This window comes from Canis aureus, chromosome 23 (genome assembly GCF_053574225.1).
Source record: "Canis aureus isolate CA01 chromosome 23, VMU_Caureus_v.1.0, whole genome shotgun sequence".
Lineage (NCBI taxonomy): Eukaryota > Metazoa > Chordata > Mammalia > Carnivora > Canidae > Canis > Canis aureus.
In genome coordinates, this window is record NC_135633.1 from 47,964,679 (window position 1) to 47,971,911 (window position 7,233).

The following is a 7,233-nucleotide window of genomic DNA, read 5'->3' on the forward strand; positions in this document are numbered from 1 at the left end:
TCACTCTGATTTTGGTTTTGTCAAAATCCCCATTTCTACCTTAAAAGTAATTTCATGCAGTATTATATTATCTTCTATATATTATATACTATATATATTATATTATACTGTACCTTTTTCAATAATTTTTTATCTTCCCAAGAAGACAACCAATTTTATTCTTTAAATAATCTTCACATAAATGTTAGTATTTTCTTTTTTGTTTGCTTGCATTTGTTTTGTATATCCTGATCCATTCCATTATTTTCAACTGTTTGTGATATTTATTTATTTATTTTTAATTTTTATTTATTTATGATAGTCACACACACAGAGAGAGAGAGAGAGAGAGAGGCAGAGACACAGGCAGAGGGAGAAGCAGGCTCCATGCACCGGGAGCCCGATGTGGGATTTGATCCCGGGTCTCCAGGATCGCGCCCCGGGCCAAAGGCAGGCGCCAAACTGCTGCACCACCCAGGGATCCCTGTTTGTGATATTTAAGATTAACTCATGACTCATATTGTTTGTATTTGATTTGCTTACACAATTTGTGTGTTTTGTCATTTAAGTTGTGGATTTTATTCACTTGTGATTAATTTACTTATAAATAAGTTCAACTTTATTCTTGTAATATCTACTTTTTAATTTTTTGTAGTTTCCCTTTCATTTGACATTTATTAATCAAATGTTTTAGTTCGGGATCCCTGGGTGGCGCAGCGGTTTGGCGCCTGCCTTTGGCCCAAGGCGCGATCCTGGAGACCCGGGATCGAATCCCACATCAGGCTCCCGGTGCATGGAGCCTGCTTCTCCCTCTGCCTGAGTCTCTGCCTCTCTCTCTCTCTCTCTCTCTGTGACTATCATAAATAAATAAAAATTAAAAAAAAAAATGTTTTAGTTCACTGTCTATAGATTTGAATATTTTATCTAATTATATTTTCTGTAACAATTACTCAAAAATATTTATCATTTTATTTCATCATAAATTTCTTTAATAATCATTAAACAATTCTATTGCAAAAAAGGGAAGTGAAAGTTATATATATAAGACAAATATAATAAGATTTAGATAGTAACTATACTTTGACTTACAATATATAATACATTTTGAGTATCTTAAAGCGGTTTTGTATGTTACCAAGACAACCAATCCTATAATCCTAAGTAAATTGTTGTAACTGATTAAAAAAACACCAACAAAGAAAAAACAAAAACTTACTTCTGAGCTGGATTCTTGGAGACGATTGGTCAGACAGTTCCAGGCTCTGATGGACAGACAGATCCTTAGGGAAAAACTGCCCTCAGTCTGAAGTCTCCCTAGCAGCCTCAGTGATCTGTCCTTTTCTTTCTTTCTTTCTTTCTTTCTTTCTTTCTTTCTTTCTTTCTTTCTTTCTTTCTTTCTTTCTTTCTTCTTTTTTTCTTTCTTTCTTTCTTCTTTCTTTTTCTCTTTATTCCATCCTTCCCTCCTTCCTTGTTTTCTTTTAAAGTAGGCCCCAAGCCCATTGTGGAGCCCAATGTGGGGCTAGAACTCATACCCTGAGATCAAGACCTGAGCTGAGATCAAGAAGAGTCAGATGCTTAACCAACTGAGCTACCCAGGCTCCCCAGCAATAATTTCTTTTTGGACTTATGCTCTTAAATCCAACTACAATTTCCTAACTCTCTGAATATGAATATAAAGGAAACATTCTTTATATTGGGTAAACCTATGTTTTTTTGTTGTTGTTGTTGTTTAAATAAATTTAATATTTCTTTAAAAGATAAAGAAAACATCCACAAAGAGTCATAATCAAATAGAAAATATTACCATTATATGAGCCATCACCTATGTCCATCAGAAGAAACAGAATTTTTAATTCATAAATAATCTTACCTGGAACATGGATATGAGATTAAGAGATGGCTTATTAGGGGATCCCTGGGTTGCGCAGCGGTTTAGCGCCTGCCTTTGGCCCAGGGCGCGATCCTGGAGACCCGGGATCGAATCCCATGTTGGGCTTCTGGTGCTTGGAGCCTGCTTCTCCCTCTGCCTGTGTCTCTGCCTCTCTCTCTCTCTCTCTCTCTGTGACTATCATAAATAAATAAAAAAAAAAAGAGATGGCCTATTAGTGCCACTTCTGTCCTTTCTCTTTATTTTCAAAACACTTTCAAAAGTAGGTATGCTTTAAGTTTTTAAAAATACTGTACCTATTTCTCAGAGTGCATAATTTTGTGAAAATTTTCGGTAAATTATCTAAATCATAAAAAATAAAGCAAAAGGTTGGGTGATGGAATTACAATATTATATAGGGGGTAAGGACTACCAAAGTATTTTCTAGGGGAATATATTTATTTGATTCACTGTTTACTATTGATTGTAGCTCCCAGACTTAATGAAGTTACAGGTTAACATAGTTTGTCAGATTAAAATGAAGATAATTTATGTCTAGTAGAAAAGATAACTCTAATTGTTGAGGATTATGGCTCTGTAGGATATTTGTCAGTTTTGAAATTAATCCGACAATCTTATATTAACTTGCCATTATTAAACTTTTTATAAATATTCTTTGAATCAATATTAACATCTTACTTTTATCTTTATTAACTATTTCCTTATGTATAGAACATTTGAGAAGTGGCATTTTATACTTTAAAATATATAAATTATTTTATTTTATTTAATAAATTAATTTTTTATTGGTGTTCAATTTACCAACATACAGAATAACACCCAGTGCTCATCCCGTCAAGTGTCCCCCTCAGTGCCTGTCACACATTCACCCCCACCCACCGCCCTCCCTGCCTCCCACCACCCCTAGTTCATTTCCCAGATTTAGGAGTCTTTATGTTCTGTCTCCCTTTCTGATATTTCCCACACATTTCTTCTCCCTTCCCTTATATTCCCTTTCACTATTATTTATATTCCCCAAATGAATGAGAACATATAATGTTTGTTCTTCTCCGACTGACTTACTTCACTCAGCATAATACCTTCCAGTTCCATCCACGTTGAAGCAAATGGTGGGTATTTGTCGTTTCTAATAGCTGAGGAATATTCCATTGTATACATAGACCACATCTTCTTGATCCATTCATCTTTCGATGGACACCGAGGCTCCTTCCACAGTTTGGCTACTGTGGCCATTGCTGCTATAAACATCGTGGTGCAGGTGTCCCGGCGTTTCATTGCATCTGAATCTTTGGGGTAAATCCCCAGCAGTGCAATTGCTGGGTCGCAGGGCAGGTCTATTTTTATCTCTTTGAGGAACCTCCACACAGTTTTCCAGAGTGGCTGCACCAGTTCACATTCCCACCAACAGTGTAAGAGGGTTCCCTTTTCTCCGCATCCTCTCCAACATTTGTTGTTTCCTGCCTTGTTAATTTTCCCCATTCTCACTGATGTGAGGTGGTATCTCATTGTGGTTTTGATTTGTATTTCCCTGATGGCAAGTGATGCAGAGCATTTTCTCATGTGCATGTTGGCCATGTCTATGTCTTCCTCTGTGAGATTTCTGTTCATGTCTTTTGCCCATTTCATGATTGGATTGTTTGTTTCTTTGGTGCTCAGTTTAATAAGTCCTTATAGATCTTACAAACTAGCCCTTTATCTGATACGTCATTTGCAAATATCTTCTCCCATTCTGTAGGTTGTCTTTGAGTTTTGTTGACTGTATCCTTTGCTGTGCAAAAGCTTCTTATCTTGATGAAGTCCCAATAGTTCATTTTTGCTTTTGTTTCTTTTGCCTTCCTGGATGTATCTTGCAAGAAGTTACTGTGGCCGAGTTCAAAAAGGGTGTTGCCTGTGTTCTCCTCTAGGATTTTCATGGAATCTTGTCTCACATTTAGATCTTTCATCCATTTTGAGTTTATCTTTGTGTATGGTGCAAGAGAGTGGTCTAGTTTCATTCTTCTGCATGTGGATGTCCAATTTTCCCAGCACCATTTATTGAAGAGACTGTCTTTCTTCCAGTGGACAGTCTTTCCTCCTTTGTCAAATATTAGTTGACCTTAAAGTTGAGGTCCACTTCTGGATTCTCTATTCTGTTCCATTGATCTATGTGTCTGTTTTTGTGCCAGTACCACACTGTCTTGATGACCACCACAGCTTTGTAGTACAACCTGAAATCTGGCATTGTGATGCCCCCAGATATGGTTTTCTTTTTTAAAATTCCCCTGGCTATTCGGGTCTTTTCTGCTTCCACACAAATCTTAAAATAATTTGTTCTAACTCTCTGAAGAAAGTCCATGGTATTTTGATAGGGATTGCATTAAACGTGTAAATTGCCCTGGGTAACATTGACATTTTCACAATATTAATTCTGCCAATCCATGAGCATGGAATATTTTTCATCTCTTTGTGTCTTCCTCAATTTCTCTCAGAAGTGTTCTATAATTTTTAGGGTATAGATCCTTTACCTCTTTGGTTAGGTGTATTCCTAGGTATCTTATGCTTTTGGGTGCAATTGTAAATGGGATTGACTCCTTAATTTCTCTTTCTTCAGTCTCATTGTTAGTGTATAGAAATGCCACTGACTTCTGGGCATTGATTTTGTATCCTGCCACGCTACCGAATTGCTGTATGAGTTCTAGCAGTCTTGGGGTGGAGGCTTTTGGGTTTTCTACGTAGAGTATCATGTCATCAGCGAAGAGGGAGAGTTTGACTTCTTCTTTGCCAATTTGAATGCCTTTAATGTCCTTTTGTTGTCTGATTGCTGAGGCTAGGACTTCCAGTACTATGTTGAATAGCAGTGGTGAGAGTGGACATCCCTGTCTTGTTCCAGATCTTAGGGGAAAGGCTCCCAGTGCTTCCCCATTGAGAATGATATTTGCTGTGGGCTTTTCGTAGGTGGCTTTTAAGATGTCGAGGAATGTTCCCTCTATCCCTACACTCTGAAGAGTTTTGATCAGGAATGGATGCTGTATTTTGTCAAATGCTTTCTCTGCATCTAATTAGAGGATCATATGATTCTTAGTTTTTCTCTTGCTGATATGATGAATCACATTGATTGTTTTAGGAGTGTTGAACCAGCCTTGTGTCCCGGGGATAAATCCTACTTGGTCATGGTGAATAATTTTCTTAATGCACTGTTGGATCCTATTGGCCAGTATCTTGTTGAGAATTTTTGCATCCATGTTCATCAGGGATATTGGCCTGTAATTCTCCTTTTTGGTGGGGTCTTTGTCTGGTTTTGGAATTAAGGTGATGCTGGCCTCATAGAACGAATTTGGAAGTACTCCATCTCTTTCTATCTTTCCAAACAGCTTAGGAGAATAGGTATGGGTTCTTCTTCAAACGTTTGATAAAATTCCCCGGGGAAGCCATCTGGCCCTGGACTCTTGTGTCTTGGGAGGTTTCTGATGCCTGCTTCAATTTCCTCCCTGGTTATTGGCCTGTTCAGGTTTTCTATTTCTTCCAGTTCCAGTTTTGGCAGTTTGTGGTTTTCAGAAATGTGTCCATTTCTTTAGATTGCCTAATTTATTGGTGTATAGCTGTTCATAATATGTTTTTAAAATCATTTGTAATTGCTTGGTGTTGGTGGTGATCTCTCCTTTCTCATTCATGCATTTATTAATTTGAGTCTTTTCTCTCTTCTTTTTAATAAGGCTGGCTAATGGTTTATCTATCTTATTAATTCTTTCAAAGAACCAACTCCTGGTTCTGTTGATCTGTTCCACAGTTCTTCTGGTCTCGATTTCGTTGAGTTCTGCTCGAATCTTTATTAACTCTCCTCTTCTGCTGGGTGTAGGATCTGTTTTCAGGTTTTTCTCCAGCTCCTTTGGGTGCAAGGTTAGCTTTTGTATTTGAGTTCTTTCCAGTTTTTGGATGGTTGCTTGTATTGCGATGTATTTCCCCCTCAGGACTGCTTTTGCTGCATCCCAAAGATTTTGAATGGTTGTATCTTCATTCTCATTATTTTCCATTAATCTTTTTAATTCTTCTCTAATTTCCTGGTTGACCCTTTCGTCTTTAGCAGGATGGTCCTTAACCTCCACGTGTTTGAAGTCCTTCCAAACTTCTTCTTGTGATTTAGTTCTAATTTCAAAGCATTATGGTCTGAGAATATGCAGGGGATGATCCCAATCTTTTGGTATCAGTTAATACCTGATTTGTGACCTGGTATGTGGTCTATTCTGGAGAAAGTTCCATGTGCACTTGAGAAGAATGTGTATTCAGTTGAGTTTGGATGTAAAATTCTGTAGATATCTGTGAAACCCATCTGGTCCAGTGTACTATTTAAGGCTTTTGTTTCTTTGGAGATGTTGTGCTTAGAAGACCTATCGATTGTAGAAAGTGCTACATTGAAGTCACCAAGTGTAAGTGTATTATTATCTAAGTATGTCTTACCTTTGGTTATTAATTGATTGATATATTTGGCAGCTCCCACATTTGGGGCATATATATTGATGATTAACAGTCCTCTTGTTGGATAGATCCTTTAAGTATGATATAGTGTCTCTCTTCATCTCTCACTAAAGTCTTCGGGGTAAATTTTAGTTTATCTGATATAAGGATGGCTACCCCTGCTTTGTTTTGAGGACCATTCGAATGGTAAATGGTTCTCCAACCTTTTATTTTCAGGCTGTAGGTGTCCTTCTGTCTAAAATGAGTCTCTTGTAGACAGCAAATAGATGGGTCCTGCTTTTTTATCCAGTCTGATACCGTGAGCCTTTTGATGGTGTCATTAAGCCCATTCACATTCAGAGTTGCTATTGAAAGATATGAATTTAGTGTCATCATGATACCTATTCAGTCTCTGTTTTTGTGGATTGTTTCCTTGGACTTCCTATATTACAGAATCCCCCTTAATATTTCTTGCAGAGCTGGCTTCATGGTCACATATTTTTTGTTTCTGCCTGTCTTGGAAGCTCTTTATCTCTCCTTCCATTCTGAATGAGAGCCTTGATGGATAAAGTATTCTTGGTTGCATGTTCTTCTCATTTAGGACCCTGAATATATCCTGCCAGCCCTTTCTGGCCTGCCAGGTCTCTGTGGAGAGGTCTGCTGTTACCCTAATACTCCTCCCCATAAAAGTCAGGGATTTCTTGTCTCTTGCTGCTTTAAGGATCTTCTCTTTATCTTTGGAATTTGCAAGCTTCACTATTAAATGTTGAGGTGTTGAGAGGTTTTTATTGATTTTAGGGGGGGGATCTCTCTATTTCTTGTATCTGAATGCCTGTTTCCCTTCCCAAATTACGAATGTTTTCAGCTCTGATTTGTTCAAATACATATTCTGGACCTCTGTCCCTTTCAGCACCCTTGGGAACCCCAATTAAACG